Source organism: Diabrotica virgifera, chromosome 4, assembly GCF_917563875.1.
Source record: "Diabrotica virgifera virgifera chromosome 4, PGI_DIABVI_V3a".
Lineage (NCBI taxonomy): Eukaryota > Metazoa > Arthropoda > Insecta > Coleoptera > Chrysomelidae > Diabrotica > Diabrotica virgifera.
Window position 1 is genome coordinate 171,872,738 of NC_065446.1, and position 14,518 is coordinate 171,887,255.

The window sequence follows — 14,518 nt, forward strand, 5'->3', positions numbered from 1 at the left end:
TTAATTTCGTTGCAAAACGAAAATACAGCCGAACTATATTCCAGTCCAATCAGAGAGTGCTGCAAGCACCTCTACCGGTTTCGAAACTTATTAGTCTCTCATCAGGAGGCACATATGCTGCTCTCCCTGATCCAACCAAAACAAACCCCAGCGTGCAGTCCCGAATTGCAACGAACGAAATGGCATAGATGCCCTAGCGGCAACTGCTAGCAAAAGACTAAGTTTTCACTCTAATGGCACATAACATATCCCACCAGAATGAAAACAATGGGAACCTTCTCTGGTTACACCTCCGAGGCTTCTACAATTTGCAAGCCATACGGATGCTGAGACTAAGGAAGATGAGGGAATTCTACAATTTACAATTCACGTCACATCTGCTCAGCGCGGTAAAGTTCCAACGAGATTGGTTCCCTTCATACTCCACACAGAGTAAATGTAAATCAAAAATGAATAACCATTTTTAATTTCGTTGCAAAACGAAAATACAGCCGAACTATATTCCAGTCCAATCAGAGAGTGCTGCAAGCACCTCTACCGGTTTCGAAACTTATTAGTCTCTCATCAGGAGGCACATATGCTGCTCTCCCTGATCCAACCAAAACAAACCCCAGCGTGCAGTCCCGAATTGCAACGAACGAAATGGCATAGATGCCCTAGCGGCAACTGCTAGCAAAAGACTAAGTTTTCACTCTAATGGCACATAACATATCCCACCAGAATGAAAACAATGGGAACCTTCTCTGGTTACACCTCCGAGGCTTCTACAATTTGCAAGCCATACGGATGCTGAGACTAAGGAAGATGAGGGAATTCTACAATTTACAATTCACGTCACATCTGCTCAGCGCGGTAAAGTTCCAACGAGATTGGTTCCCTTCATACTCCACACAGAGTAAATGTAAATCAAAAATGAATAACCATTTTTAATTTCGTTGCAAAACGAAAATACAGCCGAACTATATTCCAGTCCAATCAGAGAGTGCTGCAAGCACCTCTACCGGTTTCGAAACTTATTAGTCTCTCATCAGGAGGCACATATGCTGCTCTCCCTGATCCAACCAAAACAAACCCCAGCGTGCAGTCCCGAATTGCAACGAACGAAATGGCATAGATGCCCTAGCGGCAACTGCTAGCAAAAGACTAAGTTTTCACTCTAATGGCACATAACATATCCCACCAGAATGAAAACAATGGGAACCTTCTCTGGTTACACCTCCGAGGCTTCTACAATTTGCAAGCCATACGGATGCTGAGACTAAGGAAGATGAGGGAATTCTACAATTTACAATTCACGTCACATCTGCTCAGCGCGGTAAAGTTCCAACGAGATTGGTTCCCTTCATACTCCACACAGAGTAAATGTAAATCAAAAATGAATAACCATTTTTAATTTCGTTGCAAAACGAAAATACAGCCGAACTATATTCCAGTCCAATCAGAGAGTGCTGCAAGCACCTCTACCGGTTTCGAAACTTATTAGTCTCTCATCAGGAGGCACATATGCTGCTCTCCCTGATCCAACCAAAACAAACCCCAGCGTGCAGTCCAGAATTCCCTCATCTTCCTTAGTCTCAGCATCCGTATGGCTTGCAAATTGTAGAAGCCTCGGAGGTGTAACCAGAGAAGGTTCCCATTGTTTTCATTCTGGTGGGATATGTTATGTGCCATTAGAGTGAAAACTTAGTCTTTTGCTAGCAGTTGCCGCTAGGGCATCTATGCCATTTCGTTCGTTGCAATTCGGGACTGCACGCTGGGGTTTGTTTTGGTTGGATCAGGGAGAGCAGCATATGTGCCTCCTGATGAGAGACTAATAAGTTTCGAAACCGGTAGAGGTGCTTGCAGCACTCTCTGATTGGACTGGAATATAGTTCGGCTGTATTTTCGTTTTGCAACGAAATTAAAAATGGTTATTCATTTTTGATTTACATTTACTCTGTGTGGAGTATGAAGGGAACCAATCTCGTTGGAACTTTACCGCGCTGAGCAGATGTGACGTGAATTGTAAATTGTAGAATTCCCTCATCTTCCTTAGTCTCAGCATCCGTATGGCTTGCAAATTGTAGAAGCCTCGGAGGTGTAACCAGAGAAGGTTCCCATAGTTTTCATTCTGGTGGGATATGTTATGTGCCATTAGAGTGAAAACTTAGTCTTTTGCTAGCAGTTGCCGCTAGGGCATCTATGCCATTTCGTTCGTTGCAATTCGGGACTGCACGCTGGGGTTTGTTTTGGTTGGATCAGGGAGAGCAGCATATGTGCCTCCTGATGAGAGACTAATAAGTTTCGAAACCGGTAGAGGTGCTTGCAGCACTCTCTGATTGGACTGGAATATAGTTCGGCTGTATTTTCGTTTTGCAACGAAATTAAAAATGGTTATTCATTTTTGATTTACATTTACTCTGTGTGGAGTATGAAGGGAACCAATCTCGTTGGAACTTTACCGCGCTGAGCAGATGTGACGTGAATTGTAAATTGTAGAATTCCCTCATCTTCCTTAGTCTCAGCATCCGTATGGCTTGCAAATTGTAGAAGCCTCGGAGGTGTAACCAGAGAAGGTTCCCATTGTTTTCATTCTGGTGGGATATGTTATGTGCCATTAGAGTGAAAACTTAGTCTTTTGCTAGCAGTTGCCGCTAGGGCATCTATGCCATTTCGTTCGTTGCAATTCGGGACTGCACGCTGGGGTTTGTTTTGGTTGGATCAGGGAGAGCAGCATATGTGCCTCCTGATGAGAGACTAATAAGTTTCGAAACCGGTAGAGGTGCTTGCAGCACTCTCTGATTGGACTGGAATATAGTTCGGCTGTATTTTCGTTTTGCAACGAAATTAAAAATGGTTATTCATTTTTGATTTACATTTACTCTGTGTGGAGTATGAAGGGAACCAATCTCGTTGGAACTTTACCGCGCTGAGCAGATGTGACGTGAATTGTAAATTGTAGAATTCCCTCATCTTCCTTAGTCTCAGCATCCGTATGGCTTGCAAATTGTAGAAGCCTCGGAGGTGTAACCAGAGAAGGTTCCCATTGTTTTCATTCTGGTGGGATATGTTATGTGCCATTAGAGTGAAAACTTAGTCTTTTGCTAGCAGTTGCCGCTAGGGCATCTATGCCATTTCGTTCGTTGCAATTCGGGACTGCACGCTGGGGTTTGTTTTGGTTGGATCAGGGAGAGCAGCATATGTGCCTCCTGATGAGAGACTAATAAGTTTCGAAACCGGTAGAGGTGCTTGCAGCACTCTCTGATTGGACTGGAATATAGTTCGGCTGTATTTTCGTTTTGCAACGAAATTAAAAATGGTTATTCATTTTTGATTTACATTTACTCTGTGTGGAGTATGAAGGGAACCAATCTCGTTGGAACTTTACCGCGCTGAGCAGATGTGACGTGAATTGTAAATTGTAGAATTCCCTCATCTTCCTTAGTCTCAGCATCCGTATGGCTTGCAAATTGTAGAAGCCTCGGAGGTGTAACCAGAGAAGGTTCCCATTGTTTTCATTCTGGTGGGATATGTTATGTGCCATTAGAGTGAAAACTTAGTCTTTTGCTAGCAGTTGCCGCTAGGGCATCTATGCCATTTCGTTCGTTGCAATTCGGGACTGCACGCTGGGGTTTGTTTTGGTTGGATCAGGGAGAGCAGCATATGTGCCTCCTGATGAGAGACTAATAAGTTTCGAAACCGGTAGAGGTGCTTGCAGCACTCTCTGATTGGACTGGAATATAGTTCGGCTGTATTTTCGTTTTGCAACGAAATTAAAAATGGTTATTCATTTTTGATTTACATTTACTCTGTGTGGAGTATGAAGGGAACCAATCTCGTTGGAACTTTACCGCGCTGAGCAGATGTGACGTGAATTGTAAATTGTAGAATTCCCTCATCTTCCTTAGTCTCAGCATCCGTATGGCTTGCAAATTGTAGAAGCCTCGGAGGTGTAACCAGAGAAGGTTCCCATTGTTTTCATTCTGGTGGGATATGTTATGTGCCATTAGAGTGAAAACTTAGTCTTTTGCTAGCAGTTGCCGCTAGGGCATCTATGCCATTTCGTTCGTTGCAATTCGGGACTGCACGCTGGGGTTTGTTTTGGTTGGATCAGGGAGAGCAGCATATGTGCCTCCTGATGAGAGACTAATAAGTTTCGAAACCGGTAGAGGTGCTTGCAGCACTCTCTGATTGGACTGGAATATAGTTCGGCTGTATTTTCGTTTTGCAACGAAATTAAAAATGGTTATTCATTTTTGATTTACATTTACTCTGTGTGGAGTATGAAGGGAACCAATCTCGTTGGAACTTTACCGCGCTGAGCAGATGTGACGTGAATTGTAAATTGTAGAATTCCCTCATCTTCCTTAGTCTCAGCATCCGTATGGCTTGCAAATTGTAGAAGCCTCGGAGGTGTAACCAGAGAAGGTTCCCATTGTTTTCATTCTGGTGGGATATGTTATGTGCCATTAGAGTGAAAACTTAGTCTTTTGCTAGCAGTTGCCGCTAGGGCATCTATGCCATTTCGTTCGTTGCAATTCGGGACTGCACGCTGGGGTTTGTTTTGGTTGGATCAGGGAGAGCAGCATATGTGCCTCCTGATGAGAGACTAATAAGTTTCGAAACCGGTAGAGGTGCTTGCAGCACTCTCTGATTGGACTGGAATATAGTTCGGCTGTATTTTCGTTTTGCAACGAAATTAAAAATGGTTATTCATTTTTGATTTACATTTACTCTGTGTGGAGTATGAAGGGAACCAATCTCGTTGGAACTTTACCGCGCTGAGCAGATGTGACGTGAATTGTAAATTGTAGAATTCCCTCATCTTCCTTAGTCTCAGCATCCGTATGGCTTGCAAATTGTAGAAGCCTCGGAGGTGTAACCAGAGAAGGTTCCCATTGTTTTCATTCTGGTGGGATATGTTATGTGCCATTAGAGTGAAAACTTAGTCTTTTGCTAGCAGTTGCCGCTAGGGCATCTATGCCATTTCGTTCGTTGCAATTCGGGACTGCACGCTGGGGTTTGTTTTGGTTGGATCAGGGAGAGCAGCATATGTGCCTCCTGATGAGAGACTAATAAGTTTCGAAACCGGTAGAGGTGCTTGCAGCACTCTCTGATTGGACTGGAATATAGTTCGGCTGTATTTTCGTTTTGCAACGAAATTAAAAATGGTTATTCATTTTTGATTTACATTTACTCTGTGTGGAGTATGAAGGGAACCAATCTCGTTGGAACTTTACCGCGCTGAGCAGATGTGACGTGAATTGTAAATTGTAGAATTCCCTCATCTTCCTTAGTCTCAGCATCCGTATGGCTTGCAAATTGTAGAAGCCTCGGAGGTGTAACCAGAGAAGGTTCCCATTGTTTTCATTCTGGTGGGATATGTTATGTGCCATTAGAGTGAAAACTTAGTCTTTTGCTAGCAGTTGCCGCTAGGGCATCTATGCCATTTCGTTCGTTGCAATTCGGGACTGCACGCTGGGGTTTGTTTTGGTTGGATCAGGGAGAGCAGCATATGTGCCTCCTGATGAGAGACTAATAAGTTTCGAAACCGGTAGAGGTGCTTGCAGCACTCTCTGATTGGACTGGAATATAGTTCGGCTGTATTTTCGTTTTGCAACGAAATTAAAAATGGTTATTCATTTTTGATTTACATTTACTCTGTGTGGAGTATGAAGGGAACCAATCTCGTTGGAACTTTACCGCGCTGAGCAGATGTGACGTGAATTGTAAATTGTAGAATTCCCTCATCTTCCTTAGTCTCAGCATCCGTATGGCTTGCAAATTGTAGAAGCCTCGGAGGTGTAACCAGAGAAGGTTCCCATTGTTTTCATTCTGGTGGGATATGTTATGTGCCATTAGAGTGAAAACTTAGTCTTTTGCTAGCAGTTGCCGCTAGGGCATCTATGCCATTTCGTTCGTTGCAATTCGGGACTGCACGCTGGGGTTTGTTTTGGTTGGATCAGGGAGAGCAGCATATGTGCCTCCTGATGAGAGACTAATAAGTTTCGAAACCGGTAGAGGTGCTTGCAGCACTCTCTGATTGGACTGGAATATAGTTCGGCTGTATTTTCGTTTTGCAACGAAATTAAAAATGGTTATTCATTTTTGATTTACATTTACTCTGTGTGGAGTATGAAGGGAACCAATCTCGTTGGAACTTTACCGCGCTGAGCAGATGTGACGTGAATTGTAAATTGTAGAATTCCCTCATCTTCCTTAGTCTCAGCATCCGTATGGCTTGCAAATTGTAGAAGCCTCGGAGGTGTAACCAGAGAAGGTTCCCATTGTTTTCATTCTGGTGGGATATGTTATGTGCCATTAGAGTGAAAACTTAGTCTTTTGCTAGCAGTTGCCGCTAGGGCATCTATGCCATTTCGTTCGTTGCAATTCGGGACTGCACGCTGGGGTTTGTTTTGGTTGGATCAGGGAGAGCAGCATATGTGCCTCCTGATGAGAGACTAATAAGTTTCGAAACCGGTAGAGGTGCTTGCAGCACTCTCTGATTGGACTGGAATATAGTTCGGCTGTATTTTCGTTTTGCAACGAAATTAAAAATGGTTATTCATTTTTGATTTACATTTACTCTGTGTGGAGTATGAAGGGAACCAATCTCGTTGGAACTTTACCGCGCTGAGCAGATGTGACGTGAATTGTAAATTGTAGAATTCCCTCATCTTCCTTAGTCTCAGCATCCGTATGGCTTGCAAATTGTAGAAGCCTCGGAGGTGTAACCAGAGAAGGTTCCCATTGTTTTCATTCTGGTGGGATATGTTATGTGCCATTAGAGTGAAAACTTAGTCTTTTGCTAGCAGTTGCCGCTAGGGCATCTATGCCATTTCGTTCGTTGCAATTCGGGACTGCACGCTGGGGTTTGTTTTGGTTGGATCAGGGAGAGCAGCATATGTGCCTCCTGATGAGAGACTAATAAGTTTCGAAACCGGTAGAGGTGCTTGCAGCACTCTCTGATTGGACTGGAATATAGTTCGGCTGTATTTTCGTTTTGCAACGAAATTAAAAATGGTTATTCATTTTTGATTTACATTTACTCTGTGTGGAGTATGAAGGGAACCAATCTCGTTGGAACTTTACCGCGCTGAGCAGATGTGACGTGAATTGTAAATTGTAGAATTCCCTCATCTTCCTTAGTCTCAGCATCCGTATGGCTTGCAAATTGTAGAAGCCTCGGAGGTGTAACCAGAGAAGGTTCCCATTGTTTTCATTCTGGTGGGATATGTTATGTGCCATTAGAGTGAAAACTTAGTCTTTTGCTAGCAGTTGCCGCTAGGGCATCTATGCCATTTCGTTCGTTGCAATTCGGGACTGCACGCTGGGGTTTGTTTTGGTTGGATCAGGGAGAGCAGCATATGTGCCTCCTGATGAGAGACTAATAAGTTTCGAAACCGGTAGAGGTGCTTGCAGCACTCTCTGATTGGACTGGAATATAGTTCGGCTGTATTTTCGTTTTGCAACGAAATTAAAAATGGTTATTCATTTTTGATTTACATTTACTCTGTGTGGAGTATGAAGGGAACCAATCTCGTTGGAACTTTACCGCGCTGAGCAGATGTGACGTGAATTGTAAATTGTAGAATTCCCTCATCTTCCTTAGTCTCAGCATCCGTATGGCTTGCAAATTGTAGAAGCCTCGGAGGTGTAACCAGAGAAGGTTCCCATTGTTTTCATTCTGGTGGGATATGTTATGTGCCATTAGAGTGAAAACTTAGTCTTTTGCTAGCAGTTGCCGCTAGGGCATCTATGCCATTTCGTTCGTTGCAATTCGGGACTGCACGCTGGGGTTTGTTTTGGTTGGATCAGGGAGAGCAGCATATGTGCCTCCTGATGAGAGACTAATAAGTTTCGAAACCGGTAGAGGTGCTTGCAGCACTCTCTGATTGGACTGGAATATAGTTCGGCTGTATTTTCGTTTTGCAACGAAATTAAAAATGGTTATTCATTTTTGATTTACATTTACTCTGTGTGGAGTATGAAGGGAACCAATCTCGTTGGAACTTTACCGCGCTGAGCAGATGTGACGTGAATTGTAAATTGTAGAATTCCCTCATCTTCCTTAGTCTCAGCATCCGTATGGCTTGCAAATTGTAGAAGCCTCGGAGGTGTAACCAGAGAAGGTTCCCATTGTTTTCATTCTGGTGGGATATGTTATGTGCCATTAGAGTGAAAACTTAGTCTTTTGCTAGCAGTTGCCGCTAGGGCATCTATGCCATTTCGTTCGTTGCAATTCGGGACTGCACGCTGGGGTTTGTTTTGGTTGGATCAGGGAGAGCAGCATATGTGCCTCCTGATGAGAGACTAATAAGTTTCGAAACCGGTAGAGGTGCTTGCAGCACTCTCTGATTGGACTGGAATATAGTTCGGCTGTATTTTCGTTTTGCAACGAAATTAAAAATGGTTATTCATTTTTGATTTACATTTACTCTGTGTGGAGTATGAAGGGAACCAATCTCGTTGGAACTTTACCGCGCTGAGCAGATGTGACGTGAATTGTAAATTGTAGAATTCCCTCATCTTCCTTAGTCTCAGCATCCGTATGGCTTGCAAATTGTAGAAGCCTCGGAGGTGTAACCAGAGAAGGTTCCCATTGTTTTCATTCTGGTGGGATATGTTATGTGCCATTAGAGTGAAAACTTAGTCTTTTGCTAGCAGTTGCCGCTAGGGCATCTATGCCATTTCGTTCGTTGCAATTCGGGACTGCACGCTGGGGTTTGTTTTGGTTGGATCAGGGAGAGCAGCATATGTGCCTCCTGATGAGAGACTAATAAGTTTCGAAACCGGTAGAGGTGCTTGCAGCACTCTCTGATTGGACTGGAATATAGTTCGGCTGTATTTTCGTTTTGCAACGAAATTAAAAATGGTTATTCATTTTTGATTTACATTTACTCTGTGTGGAGTATGAAGGGAACCAATCTCGTTGGAACTTTACCGCGCTGAGCAGATGTGACGTGAATTGTAAATTGTAGAATTCCCTCATCTTCCTTAGTCTCAGCATCCGTATGGCTTGCAAATTGTAGAAGCCTCGGAGGTGTAACCAGAGAAGGTTCCCATTGTTTTCATTCTGGTGGGATATGTTATGTGCCATTAGAGTGAAAACTTAGTCTTTTGCTAGCAGTTGCCGCTAGGGCATCTATGCCATTTCGTTCGTTGCAATTCGGGACTGCACGCTGGGGTTTGTTTTGGTTGGATCAGGGAGAGCAGCATATGTGCCTCCTGATGAGAGACTAATAAGTTTCGAAACCGGTAGAGGTGCTTGCAGCACTCTCTGATTGGACTGGAATATAGTTCGGCTGTATTTTCGTTTTGCAACGAAATTAAAAATGGTTATTCATTTTTGATTTACATTTACTCTGTGTGGAGTATGAAGGGAACCAATCTCGTTGGAACTTTACCGCGCTGAGCAGATGTGACGTGAATTGTAAATTGTAGAATTCCCTCATCTTCCTTAGTCTCAGCATCCGTATGGCTTGCAAATTGTAGAAGCCTCGGAGGTGTAACCAGAGAAGGTTCCCATTGTTTTCATTCTGGTGGGATATGTTATGTGCCATTAGAGTGAAAACTTAGTCTTTTGCTAGCAGTTGCCGCTAGGGCATCTATGCCATTTCGTTCGTTGCAATTCGGGACTGCACGCTGGGGTTTGTTTTGGTTGGATCAGGGAGAGCAGCATATGTGCCTCCTGATGAGAGACTAATAAGTTTCGAAACCGGTAGAGGTGCTTGCAGCACTCTCTGATTGGACTGGAATATAGTTCGGCTGTATTTTCGTTTTGCAACGAAATTAAAAATGGTTATTCATTTTTGATTTACATTTACTCTGTGTGGAGTATGAAGGGAACCAATCTCGTTGGAACTTTACCGCGCTGAGCAGATGTGACGTGAATTGTAAATTGTAGAATTCCCTCATCTTCCTTAGTCTCAGCATCCGTATGGCTTGCAAATTGTAGAAGCCTCGGAGGTGTAACCAGAGAAGGTTCCCATTGTTTTCATTCTGGTGGGATATGTTATGTGCCATTAGAGTGAAAACTTAGTCTTTTGCTAGCAGTTGCCGCTAGGGCATCTATGCCATTTCGTTCGTTGCAATTCGGGACTGCACGCTGGGGTTTGTTTTGGTTGGATCAGGGAGAGCAGCATATGTGCCTCCTGATGAGAGACTAATAAGTTTCGAAACCGGTAGAGGTGCTTGCAGCACTCTCTGATTGGACTGGAATATAGTTCGGCTGTATTTTCGTTTTGCAACGAAATTAAAAATGGTTATTCATTTTTGATTTACATTTACTCTGTGTGGAGTATGAAGGGAACCAATCTCGTTGGAACTTTACCGCGCTGAGCAGATGTGACGTGAATTGTAAATTGTAGAATTCCCTCATCTTCCTTAGTCTCAGCATCCGTATGGCTTGCAAATTGTAGAAGCCTCGGAGGTGTAACCAGAGAAGGTTCCCATTGTTTTCATTCTGGTGGGATATGTTATGTGCCATTAGAGTGAAAACTTAGTCTTTTGCTAGCAGTTGCCGCTAGGGCATCTATGCCATTTCGTTCGTTGCAATTCGGGACTGCACGCTGGGGTTTGTTTTGGTTGGATCAGGGAGAGCAGCATATGTGCCTCCTGATGAGAGACTAATAAGTTTCGAAACCGGTAGAGGTGCTTGCAGCACTCTCTGATTGGACTGGAATATAGTTCGGCTGTATTTTCGTTTTGCAACGAAATTAAAAATGGTTATTCATTTTTGATTTACATTTACTCTGTGTGGAGTATGAAGGGAACCAATCTCGTTGGAACTTTACCGCGCTGAGCAGATGTGACGTGAATTGTAAATTGTAGAATTCCCTCATCTTCCTTAGTCTCAGCATCCGTATGGCTTGCAAATTGTAGAAGCCTCGGAGGTGTAACCAGAGAAGGTTCCCATTGTTTTCATTCTGGTGGGATATGTTATGTGCCATTAGAGTGAAAACTTAGTCTTTTGCTAGCAGTTGCCGCTAGGGCATCTATGCCATTTCGTTCGTTGCAATTCGGGACTGCACGCTGGGGTTTGTTTTGGTTGGATCAGGGAGAGCAGCATATGTGCCTCCTGATGAGAGACTAATAAGTTTCGAAACCGGTAGAGGTGCTTGCAGCACTCTCTGATTGGACTGGAATATAGTTCGGCTGTATTTTCGTTTTGCAACGAAATTAAAAATGGTTATTCATTTTTGATTTACATTTACTCTGTGTGGAGTATGAAGGGAACCAATCTCGTTGGAACTTTACCGCGCTGAGCAGATGTGACGTGAATTGTAAATTGTAGAATTCCCTCATCTTCCTTAGTCTCAGCATCCGTATGGCTTGCAAATTGTAGAAGCCTCGGAGGTGTAACCAGAGAAGGTTCCCATTGTTTTCATTCTGGTGGGATATGTTATGTGCCATTAGAGTGAAAACTTAGTCTTTTGCTAGCAGTTGCCGCTAGGGCATCTATGCCATTTCGTTCGTTGCAATTCGGGACTGCACGCTGGGGTTTGTTTTGGTTGGATCAGGGAGAGCAGCATATGTGCCTCCTGATGAGAGACTAATAAGTTTCGAAACCGGTAGAGGTGCTTGCAGCACTCTCTGATTGGACTGGAATATAGTTCGGCTGTATTTTCGTTTTGCAACGAAATTAAAAATGGTTATTCATTTTTGATTTACATTTACTCTGTGTGGAGTATGAAGGGAACCAATCTCGTTGGAACTTTACCGCGCTGAGCAGATGTGACGTGAATTGTAAATTGTAGAATTCCCTCATCTTCCTTAGTCTCAGCATCCGTATGGCTTGCAAATTGTAGAAGCCTCGGAGGTGTAACCAGAGAAGGTTCCCATTGTTTTCATTCTGGTGGGATATGTTATGTGCCATTAGAGTGAAAACTTAGTCTTTTGCTAGCAGTTGCCGCTAGGGCATCTATGCCATTTCGTTCGTTGCAATTCGGGACTGCACGCTGGGGTTTGTTTTGGTTGGATCAGGGAGAGCAGCATATGTGCCTCCTGATGAGAGACTAATAAGTTTCGAAACCGGTAGAGGTGCTTGCAGCACTCTCTGATTGGACTGGAATATAGTTCGGCTGTATTTTCGTTTTGCAACGAAATTAAAAATGGTTATTCATTTTTGATTTACATTTACTCTGTGTGGAGTATGAAGGGAACCAATCTCGTTGGAACTTTACCGCGCTGAGCAGATGTGACGTGAATTGTAAATTGTAGAATTCCCTCATCTTCCTTAGTCTCAGCATCCGTATGGCTTGCAAATTGTAGAAGCCTCGGAGGTGTAACCAGAGAAGGTTCCCATTGTTTTCATTCTGGTGGGATATGTTATGTGCCATTAGAGTGAAAACTTAGTCTTTTGCTAGCAGTTGCCGCTAGGGCATCTATGCCATTTCGTTCGTTGCAATTCGGGACTGCACGCTGGGGTTTGTTTTGGTTGGATCAGGGAGAGCAGCATATGTGCCTCCTGATGAGAGACTAATAAGTTTCGAAACCGGTAGAGGTGCTTGCAGCACTCTCTGATTGGACTGGAATATAGTTCGGCTGTATTTTCGTTTTGCAACGAAATTAAAAATGGTTATTCATTTTTGATTTACATTTACTCTGTGTGGAGTATGAAGGGAACCAATCTCGTTGGAACTTTACCGCGCTGAGCAGATGTGACGTGAATTGTAAATTGTAGAATTCCCTCATCTTCCTTAGTCTCAGCATCCGTATGGCTTGCAAATTGTAGAAGCCTCGGAGGTGTAACCAGAGAAGGTTCCCATTGTTTTCATTCTGGTGGGATATGTTATGTGCCATTAGAGTGAAAACTTAGTCTTTTGCTAGCAGTTGCCGCTAGGGCATCTATGCCATTTCGTTCGTTGCAATTCGGGACTGCACGCTGGGGTTTGTTTTGGTTGGATCAGGGAGAGCAGCATATGTGCCTCCTGATGAGAGACTAATAAGTTTCGAAACCGGTAGAGGTGCTTGCAGCACTCTCTGATTGGACTGGAATATAGTTCGGCTGTATTTTCGTTTTGCAACGAAATTAAAAATGGTTATTCATTTTTGATTTACATTTACTCTGTGTGGAGTATGAAGGGAACCAATCTCGTTGGAACTTTACCGCGCTGAGCAGATGTGACGTGAATTGTAAATTGTAGAATTCCCTCATCTTCCTTAGTCTCAGCATCCGTATGGCTTGCAAATTGTAGAAGCCTCGGAGGTGTAACCAGAGAAGGTTCCCATTGTTTTCATTCTGGTGGGATATGTTATGTGCCATTAGAGTGAAAACTTAGTCTTTTGCTAGCAGTTGCCGCTAGGGCATCTATGCCATTTCGTTCGTTGCAATTCGGGACTGCACGCTGGGGTTTGTTTTGGTTGGATCAGGGAGAGCAGCATATGTGCCTCCTGATGAGAGACTAATAAGTTTCGAAACCGGTAGAGGTGCTTGCAGCACTCTCTGATTGGACTGGAATATAGTTCGGCTGTATTTTCGTTTTGCAACGAAATTAAAAATGGTTATTCATTTTTGATTTACATTTACTCTGTGTGGAGTATGAAGGGAACCAATCTCGTTGGAACTTTACCGCGCTGAGCAGATGTGACGTGAATTGTAAATTGTAGAATTCCCTCATCTTCCTTAGTCTCAGCATCCGTATGGCTTGCAAATTGTAGAAGCCTCGGAGGTGTAACCAGAGAAGGTTCCCATTGTTTTCATTCTGGTGGGATATGTTATGTGCCATTAGAGTGAAAACTTAGTCTTTTGCTAGCAGTTGCCGCTAGGGCATCTATGCCATTTCGTTCGTTGCAATTCGGGACTGCACGCTGGGGTTTGTTTTGGTTGGATCAGGGAGAGCAGCATATGTGCCTCCTGATGAGAGACTAATAAGTTTCGAAACCGGTAGAGGTGCTTGCAGCACTCTCTGATTGGACTGGAATATAGTTCGGCTGTATTTTCGTTTTGCAACGAAATTAAAAATGGTTATTCATTTTTGATTTACATTTACTCTGTGTGGAGTATGAAGGGAACCAATCTCGTTGGAACTTTACCGCGCTGAGCAGATGTGACGTGAATTGTAAATTGTAGAATTCCCTCATCTTCCTTAGTCTCAGCATCCGTATGGCTTGCAAATTGTAGAAGCCTCGGAGGTGTAACCAGAGAAGGTTCCCATTGTTTTCATTCTGGTGGGATATGTTATGTGCCATTAGAGTGAAAACTTAGTCTTTTGCTAGCAGTTGCCGCTAGGGCATCTATGCCATTTCGTTCGTTGCAATTCGGGACTGCACGCTGGGGTTTGTTTTGGTTGGATCAGGGAGAGCAGCATATGTGCCTCCTGATGAGAGACTAATAAGTTTCGAAACCGGTAGAGGTGCTTGCAGCACTCTCTGATTGGACTGGAATATAGTTCGGCTGTATTTTCGTTTTGCAACGAAATTAAAAATGGTTATTCATTTTTGATTTACATTTACTCTGTGTGGAGTATGAAGGGAACCAATCTCGTTGGAACTTTACCGCGCTGAGCAGATGTGACGTGAATTGTAAATTGTAGAA